Source organism: Cryptomeria japonica, chromosome 3 (genome assembly GCF_030272615.1).
Source record: "Cryptomeria japonica chromosome 3, Sugi_1.0, whole genome shotgun sequence".
Classification (NCBI taxonomy): domain Eukaryota; kingdom Viridiplantae; phylum Streptophyta; class Pinopsida; order Cupressales; family Cupressaceae; genus Cryptomeria; species Cryptomeria japonica.
Genome location: NC_081407.1, coordinates 87,212,877 through 87,231,588, shown reverse-complemented (window position 1 = coordinate 87,231,588; position 18,712 = coordinate 87,212,877).

The following is an 18,712-nucleotide window of genomic DNA, read 5'->3' as shown; positions in this document are numbered from 1 at the left end:
TGGTGATAAATATTTCATATTATTTGTCGATGATTACTCAAGGATGATGTCAGTTATGTTTTTAAAACAAAAATCATAAGCTTTTCAAATGTTCAAATGGTACAAGGCAAGAGTTGAAAATGAAACAGGAAGATAACTAAAATGTCTTAGATCTAATAGAGGAAGAGAGTTCACTTCTGATGAATTTAACTTATTCTGCAATGATAATGTTATAAGAAGGCAAATGTCAGCACCGAGAACACCTCAGCAAAATGGGATAGTAGAGAGAAGAAACAAATCAATTGTGGATTGTGCCAGAACCTTGATGATAAAAAAGAGGGTACCTTAAACATTTTAGAGAGAAGCAATCAACACTGCAGTCTACACCCTAAACCAAGTACAACTAGAAAAAAGGAACTATGAAGACACCATATGAAATCTGGTATGACAAGAAACCTAATGTAAGTTATTTCAAAATCTTTGGAAGTAGATGTTATGTTCACAAAAATGACAAAAATGGAAAGTTTGATCAGAAAAGTGAAGAAGGAACATTTCTTGGTTATTCTTCTAGAAGTAAAGCATTTAAATGTCTGATCAAATCATCTAACAAAATAGTAAAAAGTGCAAATGTGAAAATTGATGAATTTGCAGAAAGAAACGATGAAGGAAATTCCAAAGAACCAAAAAATTATGAAGAATTTGTTTATGCTCAACCGAGAAGTCCTACCGAGAAAGTTGTTGAAGAAAATGGAGATAATGTCCAATTACCAAGTGATGAAGAAGTCATATAGAGCCTACCGAGCCTATATTAGCCAAATATGTCAGAAGACATCATGCATCAAGTCATATTATAGGAGATAAGGATGATCCAATGATGACAAGGAACAAACTGAGACATAACACATGTTTGATATCTGAATTTGAACCGAGAATAGTAAAAGAGGTTTTTAACAGTGAAGATTGGGTAAATGCTATGACAGAAGAGATTGATCAAATCAAAAAGAATAACACATGGACACTAATCCCAAGACCGAAGGACAAAAATGTAATCGGTACAAAGTGGATTTTTAGAAACAAGCTGAATGAAAAAGGTGAGGTCATTCAGAAGAAAACAAGACTAGTTTGCAAAGGTTATGCTCAAGAAGAAGGAATGGATTGTGGTGAGACTTTTGCACCTATGGCTAGACTTGAGGGAGTAAGAACATTGTTGGCATATGGTGCTTTCAAAAATTTCAAGGTATATCAAATGGATGTTAAATCTGCATTTTTGAATGGTATACTAGAAGAAGAAGTCTATATTGAACAACCTAAAGGATTTATTGAAGACAAGAGTAAAGATCAGTTATGCAAATTGAACAAAGCTTTATATGGTCTGAAACAAGCACCTAGAGCATGGTATGAAAGACTGCACTCTTATTTGATCAAGATTGGTTTTATAAGGACAAGTGAAAACAACAATATATACATCAAGAATGATAAGGACAATGGAATATTGATCTCAGCCACATTTGTTGATGATATTATTTTTTGTGGTAATGACTCCTTATCCAAGAACTTTGGAAATGAAATGTGCAAAGAATTTGAGATATCATTAATCGGTGAGATAAAGTATTTTATAGGTTTATAGATACTGCAAATGAAAGATGAGATTTTCATTACTCAATCCAAGTACATAAAGGAAATCTTGAAGAAATTTGGAATGGAGGATTCAAAACCTGTAAGTACTCCTATGACTACTAACTGTAAATTATCAAAGAATGATGATTTTGCATCTATTGATGAGACACTTTACGATCTATGATTGGAAAGTTGCAATATGTTGTGCATATTAGACCGGATATGGCACATGTAGTAGGTATTGTTGCAAGATTCTCTACAGATCCCAAGGAAACCCATATGATAGCAATTAAGAGAATTTTCAGATACCTGAAAGGCACTGAAGATTATGGCTTAGTATATGAAAAGAGGAATGATTTTGATTTAAAAGTTTATACTGATGCTGATTGGGCAGGCGACATTGATGACAGGAAAAGCACAAGTGGCGGAGCTTTCTTTTTAGGAGAAAAACTAGTAAGTTGGCTTAGTAATTTCACAGTTAATAGCAGAAGTTGAATATGTCGCTGTAGCATTGAATTGTACCAACATAGCATGGATCAAACAACTATTGGAAGGTATAAATGAAAAAACTACCAAGCCAGTAACTATATTCTGTGATAATACGAGTGCCATCAACATTTCAAAGAATCTGGTAATGCACTCTAAGACAAAGCATATCTCTATAAAGTATCATTATCTTAGAGAAGAAGTTCAAGAGAAGAAAGTTGTGCTAGAATATACCAGTTCAAAAGAGGAAATAGTAGACATCTTCACAAAGCCACTGCCAAGGGACACTTTTGAGTATCTCAGAAGTAGGTTAGGGGTCCTACCCCTATCTTTTACTCACCGACAGAGTTTGGTGAAAGCATCAATTCAATGAATCTACAGAATATTATGTGTGGATTGATGTTGAACTACGCACTTTAGAAGGTTTTCTAAAGGTGTGCAGGAAATTATGAATAGAGACAAGTTGCTCTAAATGAGACTGAATTGATACATGTGATACACAACAAGGTAAATCACTTCACAGGGGAAGATTTCATGATTTAGTTCTTTTACTTTTTGGCATTGTTGTCAACGAGGGAGAAGAATAAATGGTAAAGCCCTAAATGAAAAATAGCTCAAGGACAATAGGAGAAGTCTAATAGAAATCTGAATCTGAATCAATTTGAATATCTTGTTGGTATTACCATTTAATTGTTGGTTTTGCCATCAATGCCAAAGGGGGAGATTGTTGATATTCATTAAGGATATTGAGAAGGTTGTTGAAGATTATTGATATAACTTAAAAAGGATGATAACTATCTTTATAATATTATTTTGTCATTGATGTCAAGAAATTGATTTTCTGATTCAGTATGATGTTGCCATATCTTGAGAAGATTGATTTGAAGGGAATTAAGATGTTGGTAAAAGACACATAAAGAATGTGATGAATAAGGGGAGAAATAAGTTATTCAATAGGAAACTATTACCAAGTTAGACAATGATGAGATCATGATGTTTAGATTGTTCTTATATCCTTCATATGTTGTTGATTGTAAGGTTAATACTATACTATGTCACCGAGCAAAGAACCTAGTCAGTAAACCCTTAGGAACCTATTCGGTAAACCCTAAGATTATCGATATCAGTTAATGAAGGCAGAATGTCTACCGAGTAAAGTTTAGTATTTACCGAGTTGCAACCGAGTTATGATAGATTGCATTGGATGGATAAAAGAATTATTTAATGAAGGACACTGATGAGATGGAGATGAATAAATGATTGGTATGCCACGCATGAAGTTTGTTAAGGATCTATAGCAATGGAAAATCAGGAGAAAGATCTACAACATAGATTGAACTGCAATAACCTAGCACAAGTTCCTAGGAAGGACTGCAAGTTCCAAGGTGAGGTAAAACATTTCCAAATAAAAGGATACATTGAACCTAGTCAGTATTGAAGATCTAATGGCTATGATTGATCATGGGAAATGTGATCAAGGAGATTCAACGGTTAGCAATTGTTTATAAATAAGAAATTATTGATGAACAATGTATGCAGGCAAGTGTAAGCATAAGGATGCTACATAGTGATTACCAAGCATAGAAGCTTGATGACCTATTTGACTAATAGAGTAGGGAGCCCAGCAGAGGGACAAGATAAGTCCTATGACAAGATTGTTTTGAGCAAAAAGAATATGCTTTAGCATTTTAGATGTGAAGTTGCAGATATATTTTATTACTGTTATTTTGTAAGTGACAGAAAATCTCTTAACCGAGTGGACTTAACAGTCTTATTTGTAAACCCTCTAGCAAGGTAAAATTCTAAATGAGTGTTTGAAATCCTTTGATAAGGTCACTTCTAACAAAGTGAAGATCTTAACAGATCTAAGGGAAATCCCTTAACTAGGTCACATCTACCAATGTGTTTGTAATCTTTAACAAGATTTTCTTTTAACCGAGCATACTCTAGAAGAGTATATTTCTTAGTGGGTCCGAAATCCCACAGTGGTTTTTCCCTATTTGGGGTTCCACGTTAAATCTGGTGTTATATGTGTAGATAGGAATTTGGAAATCATCAAAGCAATATACACATTAAACTAGTTCAATCACAAAAACTAGATTGCAATGATAAGAAATCCTAAAAACATTCAATAGAGATATGAAAACAAGACATTCAAATAAAATACAAACCATTACAAATGTGAATATCTCCTCTAGAATTCTCCATTGTCCTTCTTTCTCCTTCAAATTGCTTTGTGTTTATGGATCTCACCTACAAGTGCATAAGCATGAGATGAAAGCAAGATTGACAAGATGAGATGACAGCGTAAGGATACTAAAAGTGTGATTGATTCTCTGAAAATGTCATTAATTCGATAATGTGATTAATTGATCTCTTCGAAAATGTGATTAATTGATCTCTTGATTGAAGAAACTCATCCAATTTATAGACAAATTGGAGAGAGGACAAGATTAGCATGAAATTGATATTAGAGGCAATTGATTTCAAAAATGGTAAAATTGAGTTGAAGGAAGAATGTTATGACACCTTCTATGTCATGAATTATGACATATTGCTATTGCAAAGGTTAGAAGACTAAAAGCCTATGACATCTTGCTATGCCAATAGTATGATGCATGAGAAATTCATGTTTCCACCAAAGCACAAAAATAGGGAAAGACTAGAGAGAAATTGATTAGGTGGAAATTGAATTTGGCAAATTAGAAAATTAGGTTAGAAATGATGAATTGGAAATTAGGAAATTAGAAATTGATGAAATTAAAAAATTAGGTGAATTAATTAATAACTTTTCATTCATTAATTAATTCACAAAAAGAGGGGGAATTAATTAGCCAATTAAATAAATATTTAATTGTGACAAGAAGACTTAGGATAAATAAATAAATTATTTAACCTAGAGGGAAAGTGACAATCAAGATTAAATGAATAAATCATAAAATCCTAGAAGATGAATTAGAAATGCAAGGATGACAATTAGGTCTTGACAAAAGATAATTGATGTAGGGTCGATTTGATCATGATTCTGATTGACAAAGGACCAATGCTAATAAATGATTTGAGATTGGTTGACAAATTGACCAAGATTGATAAAGAGACCAAATTGATAGGCACCAATTGACGAGGAACAATGACTAATTGATCCAAATTGACACAATTGAAAAGGACAACGATCGATGAGAAATCGATCGCAAAATTGACGAGATTGACAAGAGGACAAGGATCGATGATGAATCAATCGCAAAATGACAAGATTGAAAAGGACAACGATCGATGACAAATCGAATGCAAAATTGACGAGATTGACAAGAGGACAAGGATTGATGACGAATCGATCGCAAAATGACAAGTTGAAAAGAGGACAAAACCCTAATTCGAAAGCGATAAAAAATGAGGAATGCAGAAGAAGGACTCAATGCTCGCAAATGATAAAGACCAAGTGCGCAACATAGAAGAAATATTAATGCGATGCAAAAACCCTAAAATAAGGCAATGCGCAAATGTTAAAGTATGACTCTGCAAGCGTTGACCATTTTTAGATGTCTACATTTTGCCCCTCTTTGAGACAATGCAATTTTAAGCGTTGTTTCAAAGAACAATAATGAAAATGCCCCAGACAATGAAAATGACATATGCATGCCCCCTCGAGGAATTGGCCGGAAACATCCAGAAAAGTGCCCAATTGATCGATAAGAATGACAGAAGACGATAGGTTGGAGATCAGAGAACTAGACCGAATAGACTGCCAAGACTGATGGAAGAAATATTAGTAAGCAGAAATTAGACAAAGGACAGTTAGAGATGAAGGAAAACTTGCTTTCACAAATGCACATAAGTAGGTGAGAACCTTTATTTAATGTAGCAAGACGGATGCAGAGCATCATGGCATTGAAGGCCAGAGTTGAAACGCAACCCTGTTTGCAAAAGACATACACATTGCACACAAGGAATGAGTGAAGCATCCTAGGGTGCATACATCAAGGGTCGAGGTATGTGCGGCATTCACAAAGCGAATGTACTTATCACAAACACTCAATGATATAGTTGCCCCAGTTTGTGACAAACATTCCACAAACAACAAACACAACAAAAAATGTAAAGGGACCATGAACCATCCCGGTCACTCTAAATCACTCAGTGACATCATTGAGCAACATAGGAACATGATCGAAGCCAAAGATAAATCAATAAAAAGATAAGACGCACAAATTCAACCAAGTCAAAAAAATAGTCTGATTGTCATTGTCAAAAGTGAAAAACAAGAATGATCATGCTGTCTGGTTCCAGGGAATGTAGTACCCCATCTAAGACAGGACATAGTCTGGTTTCGAGTATACCATACCCTGTATAAAACCCATGATAATATTGACAAGGACCAATGATATTGATGTTGATTGATTGATATGACAATTTTAATTAGTTTGAATATCTGGTTTGATTGAAAAGTTCATCTGTTAATGGTTGATTTCATTAAAGCACGATGTTTGATTGAGTGTCGTTGGATGTATGCTCAGTGATCTGTCTATGCACAAAGGGATCATTTATTGACAAAATGAAAAATGCCAAATAAATTGTTTTTGGAATTTGATGTTTTTCACTTTGTAGGAATTTCGAGTTTTTTACAATTTTTTTGTTCGTTTTTCAGGACTTTATTTTACTTTTTTGGATTTTTTCATGACATTATTTGATTTTTTTGGATTTTTTCAGGACATTATTTGATTTTTTAGGGATTTTTTCAGGACATTTTAGCTGAAAATGAACACATGATTTTTTTGATGTTTTTGGATTATTTCAAGACATTTTTCAATTTTTAGGGATTTTGCCCCCAGTGTCTAGCAGGGCAAGGAATATGATAGGTGAATAAATAGGCTTTCTGAAATGATGGTGGATAGAGGGAAGACAAAGGCCTTTTATCATGGAGACAATACAGATGCAATTTTCAAGGGCTATTGCGTGATGGGACAAGAGACTGAATATGAAAATGTAAAGCAGTGACATGTCAAGAGGTTTTTGAAACCATGTTTAAATTTTGTGTCCTTATGTCAGATCAAGATCAAGGAATGAAAAAGAGTGTATGGATAGTGATAAGATATGGATAGGATAAGAAAGACAAAGAATGGATAGATAAGGGACATGGACTGAAGGTCGGGATTGGATATGGGATAGTGGCAGAAAGTTGCAATAAGCTAGGGAATATGGATGAAAGGTTGTAATAAGCAAATGGATAAAGACCAAAAGCTATGATAGACTAAAAGCTACAAACAAAATGCATGATTCTCATGAAGATCCTCAGCCTTGTCAAGATCAAAGGTGGAAAGAGGAAATGGACATGAGGGACAATAAGATAATGGAAGAGTATGACATGGTATGATAGGATAATGAAGGGAAATAGGATATGAAGGAGGAAACCTGCCCCCAAGTGTGGTGTGCAAGAAGTTCATAGATTACGCATGATGCCTATTTGCTAGGTTTTCATCACGATACTTGCCCAAGGCACCTGTTTGCCAGGTTTTCACCAGTGGACGAATTATTTTTTGTGTTACGTTTTTTTCTTTTTTTTGTCTTTTTTGTCTTTTTTTTTTTTTTGACTTTTTCAATAGAAGATGGACACATGATAGGGGATGGAAGAAGGACTCAAGCATCTTTTTTGTTTAGATAGTAGCCTTGAAAAAAAAAATGGACCATGACCTTTAAAAGTATGCTCAAAGATGTTGGTAGGATAAGGACATGGAAAATAAGATGAAACTAAGGCGAGGATTTATGCAAAGGATGGGATCAAAGGGATCGAAGGATGGAAAATATGCATTGGATAATGGATAGAGTATTGGAATAATTGGGCTTTAGTGGACGAAAATGTTGGCAATATTGACATTGGCACACAGCTTGAGGGGTGATGGACTGATGGAGGAAGAGTGGGTTTTGGATATGGAGATTTTGATGAAGGAATAGCTAGGGATTTGTGGACATAAGGACCCAAAATGGAAGAAGGAGGTGATGGAGGAACAAATTTGAGAGGTTTGGATGGAGGAATATCAATTTCAGATGCCAAGTTGGATTTTTCTTTTTGTGCTTCAAGAAGCTACTTAGGGATCCACATGGTTTTTTATTTTTCATGCTTTTGTGGTTCCTTGGAGTGCATTGCTTGCACAAGGGATTTAGGAACCCATATATATTTTGACTTTGCTTTATTTTGTTCAGTGGGCCTTTGTGGCCTTTTGGATATTTCTTTTTCTTTATAGATCATATTTTTCTTTGTTTTGACATGTCGATTATATTGGACATGTTGATCCTTGAATACATGTGGATTTCTAGACTTATGACTTTTATACTTGGCATCCAAATTGCTTGGAGGGGGAAAGGAATGCATGGATGGATATGAATGAAATGGACTTCTTTTGGATTGATGAAATTTACTCAAGGATGTGTGCCTTTGCTGACCTTGCATAGAGAACGAAGGGATATAAGGACCTAAGATGGATGGAAGGTATGATGGGGAAGGTGTACGTTTTGATTTTGATGGAGGGATACCAACGTCTTGAGAGTGAGTTGTGTAGACATGAACCTTAACATTTTCTTTCACATGAAGGGATTCTTGCTTATGGAGATCTACTCCTTTGCCTTTATGAATATCTTGACTTGTAGGATACTCTTTTCTTTGGGAAGAAGACGCGAGTCCATTATGAGGTTGATATGATATGAGAGAAATAATGAGATCTTGAAGTGGATCAGATTGTACCAAAGTGGAAGAACCCATTATGCATGTCGAGGGTTCATGAACATCTTGCACTGACACGTTAGAATCATGAGGGGGATTAGGATCATGAGAGGGACTAGGATTGTGTAGTGGACATGGTTCAATGACAGGCTCTTCAAGAGATGGAATGGGAGAAATAATGGGATCATCAAAAGAAATGCGATCTTGGAGTGTAGATGGAGCATTAAGACAAGGAGATGGAGGAACAAAAGGATCTTGTGGAGGATTTAAAGGAATAATTTGATCTTGACAAGGAAGAAGATCATTGGAATCCTCTTTAAAGTTGCTTTGCTCTAGACTTTTAATGGGATCATCGGAAAGGATGGAAGGGATATCTTGATCTTTCTTAGGGAATGGAGTGTTAATAGGACTTTGAATAGGATGGACAAGAATAGGGGAATCATCGTGAGTGTCTGGGGAAATGGGATCTTGGTCAACAATTGGATGGGATGATAAGGTTTTAGGATCTTGATCTTGATATGTTTCAAGACATGTTTCTTCGTGCTCTAAATTATCCTCTTGACATGAGGTTGATCTTTGGATATGCATGAGGGATTCTGACAAGGAATCAATGTTTTGGCATGAAGGAAATGCACTTTGAACATTTGTGATGGATTCTAGCAAGGAATCAATGCTTGAACATGAGGAAGAGGGACTTCTAATAGGGTCCTCTAAAACATGTAATGGTAATAAAGTGCATGGTGGCATTGGGTCTTGTATTTCTGAAACATGACAAGGATGTGCATCATGAATTGGATTATCTTGGCAATCAATTATGGATAGCCCTTGGATAATTGCATCCTTGGGTGTATTATTTGATGAGGACAATATGGAAGGTTCTTGTGAAACTTCTAAAGGTTTAGGGATAGATGCCACTGGAGAGTCAATTTGTTTGTGGGGGGATGAGGCATTGCTAGACATAAGTGTATTATCTTGATCTTCCTCAAAGAACTCACTTGGTAATTTCCTGAAGAGCCTTGCAATAAAGCCACCTTTCTTTCGAGGTTTTGACATGGTTGTATCTGGAATTTGAACTTGTTTAGCAAGAATTTGGTCTTGGTTTGATGTCATGTTTTGATTTCGAACTAGATGTTGATCAAATTGGTTTGACATGTTCAAAATTTGGCTTGGTGTGTGTTGCAACCTTTGTTTTTGAATTTATGATTGTAGTTGTTGATATTGATATGTTGATTGAACTTGTTGATATTCCACCATTGGTTGAACCATTTGTTGACATTGTATAGTTGGTTGGACATATTGTTGAAATTGGACCATTGGTTGTGTTGGTTGTATATGTTGGACCATTGGTTGTGTCTGTTGGAAATGTTGAACAATTGGTTGTGATGGTTGAAAATCTAATTGATAGTAAACACCTTCTTGTTCTTGTTGTGGAGGCACATAATGTTGTTGTCTCTTTTCTTGAAATTGTTTCATCATCTCTATTTGTGAGAGGAGAGCTGGTATGTCTAATCATTCAATAAGAGATCTTACATCAAGTGGCTCAATATTTGGATTTCGACCTGGAAATTTTTGAAACATTTTGGACCTTTGTGATCTATTCTTCTCAATGTTTTTCACTTTTTGCTCCAAAATCTCCTTTTCTTGAGCTAGTTTCTCCTCTAGTTTTTGTATTTGGAGACTTGTTTCATCATAAAAAGTTTGATCCAAGTTCTGAGACATGTAGAGATTGGATTGACATGATTGATTTCTCAATTGTGATGACATGGCTTTGTAAGAAGGTTGAGACCTCATTTCAACAAACATGTCACTATGAAATGCAACTAATGGGATTGACAAATGCAACCTAAAAGGATGACAATGCAACTTAATGTTTTTGGACTTTTTGAATTTTTGGAGACAGACTTTTGAAATGCAAAGCTAAAGACACAACCTTGGGGAGTTGAAATGAAGCCAAGACCTTAATTGACAAAGGACCAAATGGCAAAAGGACAAATTGACAATGTCTCACCTATATGCTTGGATACTAAGCTAGGTTTGACAAAAATGATATTAATGAAAGGATAAATTTTAGACAAGGTCAAGACTCCCTAACAACAACTTAGGGTGTCATCCAAAGTTTTGATTTTTTTAAGTTTGACAAACCAAATTTTTGAGACTAAATGAAAGAAGGCAATTATTATGACAATGACTTAGGATATGATATGAAAATGATCCAAGGATATGATATGACAAGATGAAGCCAAGACAAGATGACAATACAATGATAAGGATATGTGAAGACCAATGACCTGGAATATGCAAAATGCAACCTAGGCAAGACCTAATTTTAGCATGACAAGGATAATGCACAAATGTCACCTAGATGGAAATCTAGCTTAGATATGACAATGAAATGCAAACTTAGGGAAATGCTTTTGGACCTAAGTGCAAAATGAGGACGCTTGCAATGAAAAGGACTAAAATAAAAGGAGATGACAATATGCTTTAGGACCTAAGTGGGACTATGCAAAACCTAGCCTAAAGTGACATGAATGTTGATACAAAGTTTTTCAATGTGTTTGAAAGCCATGTTTAAATGTTGGATGAATACTTGGACAAATTTGGACCTTTGTTCGGATTGTGTTTTGAGTTGAATGTTGTTGATTTTGAAAACCCAAGTTGATTATGAGCACTTTTGAAAGTTTATTTTTAATTTAACCTTTGACAATCACGGAAGACAAAATGTTTGTTTTACTTAGACCCAAGACAATCAAGCACATGTACAGCAAATCCTATGGCTGGCAAGGGCAATATCTGTTGAATCCTCTAACCATAAAATACAACACTTAGCCAGATAACTAGATGCTTGGTAGCATTGGCTCCCCCTTACAGTGCACTCACTTCTCGGGCATACCAAGCTTCGAGTTCAAGGGGCATCACTTCCCAAGAACTTGCTATCTCTAACGAAGGAGTACATGAGAGGTGTCTTTGGCTTGTGCGTATCACAACGCCTGAGCCAATAGATAAAAGGATTTTGGCTTCTAAACAAGAGATTCTAGTAAGGGCATCCATTCGGGTGGGTATTGATCCGGTGAATAAATCATCGCAATACCATTCTAGCACCAATTGTCTACAATTTTCGTTGCATCCACAGTTATTTAGAGTGGTTCGGAAGAGCTTGGTTTTAGCCCGTCACCACTTAGGGTCGTTCCCTCTCACCAATGCTTGTGCGAAGTGCCAGGCAAATCGAGAGGCAGGCCCAATTCTAAAGGTTAAAACATGCAGTCAAACTAAAAACAAACAAAGCATGCATGGTATTCATTAACCTTTAAGAAATTAAATGTGAAACTACTTTAAAAATTTGCAAGCAAAATGTTGTTTTAATGTGAGTCTTTGACCCCGTCCTGCATGAGATTCGTTAGTAGTTGTATTCTTAGTCTTTGTCACATGTAACGCCAAGATGCTGCACAGAGAATCAGTACCAAAAAACCATAATGCAGAAAACAGAATGAATTTTTTTTTTTTTAATTTTTTTTTTACACAAGCGCAAAACCCATCAAGATGCACTTGCATACCTTACACAGGTGCAGAATGCCTCAACATAGGCACAAAACCCACCCACACAGCCGTAGAAGTGTCCAGAAAGCTCTGAATCGCCCTGTTTCTTGAGTTTTTCACCTGCAAATCAGCTCAAAAGCACTCAAAAACATGGTTAAGGGGTTAGTTCACATTGGGTTCACCAATTAATGTAGATAGGAATTTGGAAATCATCAAATAAATATAAACATTAAACTAGTTCAATCACAAAAACTAGATTGCAATGATAAGAAATCCTAAAAACATTCAATAGAGATATGAAAACAAGACACTCAAATCAAATGCAAACCATTACAAATACGAATATCTCCTCTAGAATTCTCCATTGTCCTTCTTTCTCCTTCAAATTGCTTTGTGTTTGTGGATCTCACCTACAAGTGCATAAGCATGAGATGAAAGCAAGATTGACAAGATGAGATGACAGTGTAAGGATACTAGAAGCGTGATTGATTCTCTGAAAATGTCATTAATTCGATAATGTGATTAATTGATCTCTTCAAAAATGTGATTAATTGATATCTTCGAAAATGTGGTTAATTGATCTCTTGATTGAAGAAACTCATCCAATTTATAGACAAATTGGAGAGAGGACAAGACTAGCATGAAATTGATATTAGAGGCAATTGATTTCAAAAATGGTAAAATTGAGTTGAAGGAAGAATGTTATGACACCTTCTATGTCATGAATTATGACATATTGCCAATGCAAAGGTTAGAAGACTAAAAGCCTATGACATCTTGCTATGCCAATAGTATGACGCATGAGAAATTCATGCTTCCACTGAAGCACAAAAATAGGGAAAGACTAGAGAGAAATTGATTAGGTGGAAATTGAATTTGGCAAATTAGAAAATTAGGTTAGAAATGATGAATTGGAAATTAGGAAATTAGAAATTGATGAAATTAAAAAATTAGGTGAATTAATTAACAACTTTTCATTCATTAATTAATTCATAAAAAGAGGGGGAATTAATTAGCCAATTAAATAAATATTTAATTGTGACAAGAAGACTTAGGATAAATAAATAAATAATTTAACCTAGAGGGAAAATGACAATCAAGATTAAATGAATAAATCATAAAATCCTAGAAGATGAATTAGAAATGCAAGGATGACAATTAGGTCTTGACAAAAGATAATTGATGTAGGGTCGATTTGATCATGATTCTGATTGACAAAGGACCAATGCTAATAAATGATTTGAGATTGGTTGACAAATTGACCAAGATTGATGAAGAGACCAAATTGATAGGCACCAATTGACGAGGAACAATGACTAATTGATCCAAATTGACACAATTGAAAAGGACAACGATCGATGAGAAATCGATCGCAAAATTGACGAGATTGACAAGAGGACAAGGATCGATGATGAATCAATCGCAAAATGACAAGATTGAAAAGGACAATGATCGATGACAAATCAATTGCAAAATTGACGAGATTGACAAGAGGACAAGGATCGATGATGAATCGATCGTAAAATGACAAGATTGAAAAGAGGACAAAACCCTAATTTGAAAGCGATAAAAAATGAGGAATGCAGAAGAAGGACTTTATGCTCGCAAATGATAAAGACCAAGTGCGCAACATAGAAGAAATGTTAATGCGATGTAAAAACCCTAAAATAAGGCAATGCGCAAATGTTAAAGTATGACTCCGCAAGCATTGACCATTTTTAGATGTCTACAATATGTGTTATGATGATTTTGTGTTTATGAGTTATCATGTTTAGCAGTTTTTGGTTATATTGCTGAAGTATAAGTTACTGAGGTTGAATCTGTTGATTTTATTGATTATTAAGTTTGTATGATTCACCGCCCCCTCTCATCTTGTTAGCTATTGGCATCAGAACTTAACACCCCATCCCACAACCAACCCTCATGTTTCCCTATCCGGATACAGAAACCCATTGATAACTCCTACTAGTACTGTTGATAGTGTCAATGTTGTCGCGGTCATAGTGTCCTAAACCACGTGTCCTGCCCTCATCTCTAGTCCTGGATCCTAAAACACTCGTCTCAATGCATCCCTGTCTCTGTCTTGATCATAAGCAATCAAATCCCCATTGATTAGTATCCACAATATTCTATACACATCCTCTAAGGTGGCTGTCATCTCACCCATCAACAAATGAAATGTGAAAGTTTCTGAGTGCCATCTCTTAGCTAATGCAGTCAGCAATCCCATGTTCGCCCGAAACTCAGGCACATACATAATATGTCACAAGTCCATAGCCTAGACTACTTCTCTATCCTTTAATGTCATCTCTAGTTGTAAACTCTGAGTCAAAGGGAATCTCTCCCATGACTCCAACATTGGTAAGTCCTCCTGCAATCAAGAAAATCAATTGTATCAATCCTAGTGGTACTCCCCATTCATCACAAAGTTTTGCTTTTTATCCTAGTGCTTATATCTATCATATGGTACTATATCCTAGTTGTACTCCCTGTTCATCACAAAGTACTACTTTTTTATCCTAGTAGCATTCCCTGTTCATCACAAAGTGCTGCTCTTTTTTAGTACTCCCTGTTCATCACAAAGTATTGCTTTCTATCCTAGTAGCATTCCCTATTCATCACAAAGTGCTTCTCTTTTTGGTACTCCCTATTCATCACAAAGTACTATTTTTTTTATCCTAGTGGCATTCCCTATACATCACAAAGTGCTGCTTTGATCCTATCTTTTAGGGCACCTACTTGAGTGTATCCTCTTGAGTAGCTTATCCAATTGACAACATATGTTCTATCACAAAATTGTCAATTTCTTTGGTACTTCCTGTTCATCACAAAGTGCCTCGATCTATCCTATCCTAGGGCCTCTGCTTCAGTGTATCCTCTTGTGTATTTTTCTGAATGGCAACGTATGTTCTATCACATAATTGTCAATCCTAGCCCTATTTGTTATCCTAGTCTTTCCTAGAGGACCTTCTTGAGTGTATCCTTTCAGCAGCTTATCCAATCAACAACATATGTTTATCATAGAACTGCCAATTCAACCTTGAAGACATAAATGTGCATTCATGGAACAGACGCACCTGGCACCAACACAGACATGCCTTAGCATTTTTCCCCCCACTTGACATTTTCTAGAGCACATTTATTGACCTCCCTAACATGCATTTATGACAACAATTAATGCAACAAAGTACAAGAAGGTTTTGTGGTACTTATCGGCTCTCCTGCATTTGTTGGTCTCTGAAATCAGCGAATGTGATCGATTCTATGAACCAATGCCATCGTTGTTGACTGCTCTCTACTTTCTCTACACTCTGATCTCTTCGATGTGTGGATGAAAATGAGGATGTTTTTCCCTCGTGGTCTATCTTATAGATTGCACTAGCCCTAGTCTCCCATGCTAGTCTTCTTTATCCCGTGACTTTGTCATTCTATCATATATGGTCAGTCCATTCTAGCCTTTCTTTCTTATCAAGAGATTGTCTGTGATCCTTTCTAGACATTTTCATCCAATCTCTTGAGGGGGCATATCATTCCCATCTTGGGGCAACTTTGTATCAATTCATCTAATCTTCTTTGAAACAACGCAACAAGCTGCATTGTCTCAAAGAGAGGCAAAATGTAGACACCTAAAATTGTCCAGTCTAATTAAATAAATATATTTATTTATTTAATTATTTTAGCCTAATTCTTTTGTTAATTAAATAAATCTCTATTTATTTAATTAATTCATTTATCCTCTTCTAGCCTTATTTCTCATTTAAATAAATACTTTAATTTATTTAAATTATCCTTTTTCGTAAATTGAATAAATACTTCTATTTATTTAATTGATCCCACTTCATCTATTAATTAAATAAATCTTTATTTATTTAATTAATTCATTAACCTTTTCTACCCATGACACATGTCATTCATCTCTTAATTCCTACACTACCTATCCTCTCATTATTTACTTATTTCCTCTACATACACTCTAATCCTAGCTAATCATTTATCTTTTACACCTCTCAATCTTATCCCTCCATTTCTTATAGTGTCTTCTATATAAGGAGATGCTTCCTTAATTATCAACCCTAATCGATCTTGGAAGCCTTCTAGCATTCAAACTTTCATATGTGATCAAGTCTACTTGCAACCACATTTTTGTTCTTTGTTGAGCTCTTGTGCACACATAAAATATGAGAGCAAATATATCAAGCAAGATCAATGGAGGTAGGAAGAATAGAGATCTAAACCCTATTGGACATGTGATGGTATAATCTTTATGATTTCATTTGATTTGCATTGTCTTAAGTAATCTTCATATGTTATGGTGGATCTTTGTTGTTGTTAGGCTAGAGTTTTGTGGTTGATTTCTATTTAGTCTTTCAATATTGTTGTTTCCACTTTCACCATAAACATTTTGGTATGCCCGATGGGACTCTTGTCCCTTTTGCATTTAACATCTTTTGTTGCAGATTTTATATTTTTGAAGTTGCAGATCTGACATTTTCCGACAACATTTTGACATTTCCGTGTCTGCACATCCTGGAATCACGTTTTTGCTTTTCAGCCACGTCTGTTAACCTCTGAATCGCATTCATGTTTTTGGCAGTATTTTTCATTTTCTAGATTGCAGGATTTCATTACAGGCGCGTTTGTGGGTGATTTAATCGTGTTTGTGAGATATAATCGCGTTTGTGATCACTTTAATCATATTTGTGTCCTGCACGATTTTTTGTTTTGCATTTGTTTTTGTAGAAATGCATCTGTGTTGGGAAATCGCGTTTGTGTATGGTAGAATCACGTCTGTGTAGGGTAGAATCATGTCTATGCTTTCAATATATATATATATATTTATTTTTTTTTTCCTCATTTAAGGTTTTCATTTTTTGCCATTTTTTCTTGCATTTAATGTTTCAAATCTGGTTTATTTGAGATAATATCTTGTGATCTAGATAACAATCTCATTTATACTTTCCATGAATGCAGTAATCCTTTAATCTTCTTTCATCTTCATATTTTCATATCTCACCTGGTAACCATCAAGTTTTGCAATCTTCACTGTAAGGTCACCTTCATCAAGAGTCTCCAACTTATCCCATATAGCCTTTCCAGATGATTTGTCAAACAATCCTATTATTTGATGATCAGAAAATGCACACAAGAGGGATTCTCTTTCTCTACAATCATTCTCAAACTCCTTATCTAGGTTTTTTTGAGGTGTGATACCATTTTGTGTGGTCTCCCAAATCTCCTTGCTAAGACATCTCAGATGAGTCTACACCTGAATCTTTCATACTGTGTAATTTATTCCATCAAGCCTAGGAATATCTCTCTAAAAGATAGCTCTAGATGATCTGGATGAACTTGAACTATTAGATGCTATAGGATCTTCCTCAAGTGGTTAAGATTTCTATAGAGAGGACCAAAGCTCTAATACTAATTGTTAGACAATTCAAATAATCAGAAGACAATTGAGAGGGGGGGGGGTGAATCAGTTGTCATAGATTACCAGAACCTTAAGCAATTAAAAATTTAATATCGAAACCCAAAACATTAATAACGGAATGCTGAAACCAAATATCGAAATAGCAGTTAAACCAATTAAAAATAAGAAATAATCATAGAATAAATACCATCCACATGACACCAATATTTATACGTGAAAAACTAGGTAAACGGAAAAACCATGGTGGGAAGCCTACCCACAGTCAGATAATACTTTTGTAGTAAGTATGTGAGTTACAATTGAGGGGCATACACTTGCAGGAAGGCGAGCAACCTAGAGTGCACGTCTCATCACGAAAGGAGTATCACTGACTACATCGAAATCCAAACTACAATACAAAGAAGTGTTTGATTTGCAAAGATAACATCTCCTATGCCTGAGTACAATTATAGTTATGCTCTATACTGGAGGACTAAATCCTCTTACACAAACCCAATTCGATCTCCAATGATCGACCAAATCCTCCACCTGAATGATATTACATTATTTGCACATTACATATTCATTTCCCACAACCACTCTAATCTACAATGAGATCTTACATCATATATATACAAACCCTCGATCATAAACAATCAAGTCAACCACTAGAGAATAAACCAATTACATAATTACAGAACATGTTAGCCTTAGACCAAACAAATAATATCCAACATATAAGACATCTCAAAAATACATCGATAGGTCCAATTCACATGTTACATTAAGTTGGTCCATAACCTAGATCAACTGGGACTCAATGTAGGTCCATACACTAAAGAAATGATCTCCATCCACCAAGTCTCAAACATGAACACCAACAACATCTTGAATCTCCACCAAAATTTTCACGAATACCACTTATGCAATCCACCAAAGATCTTCAACAAAAGCTCTGCTGGTGAAAC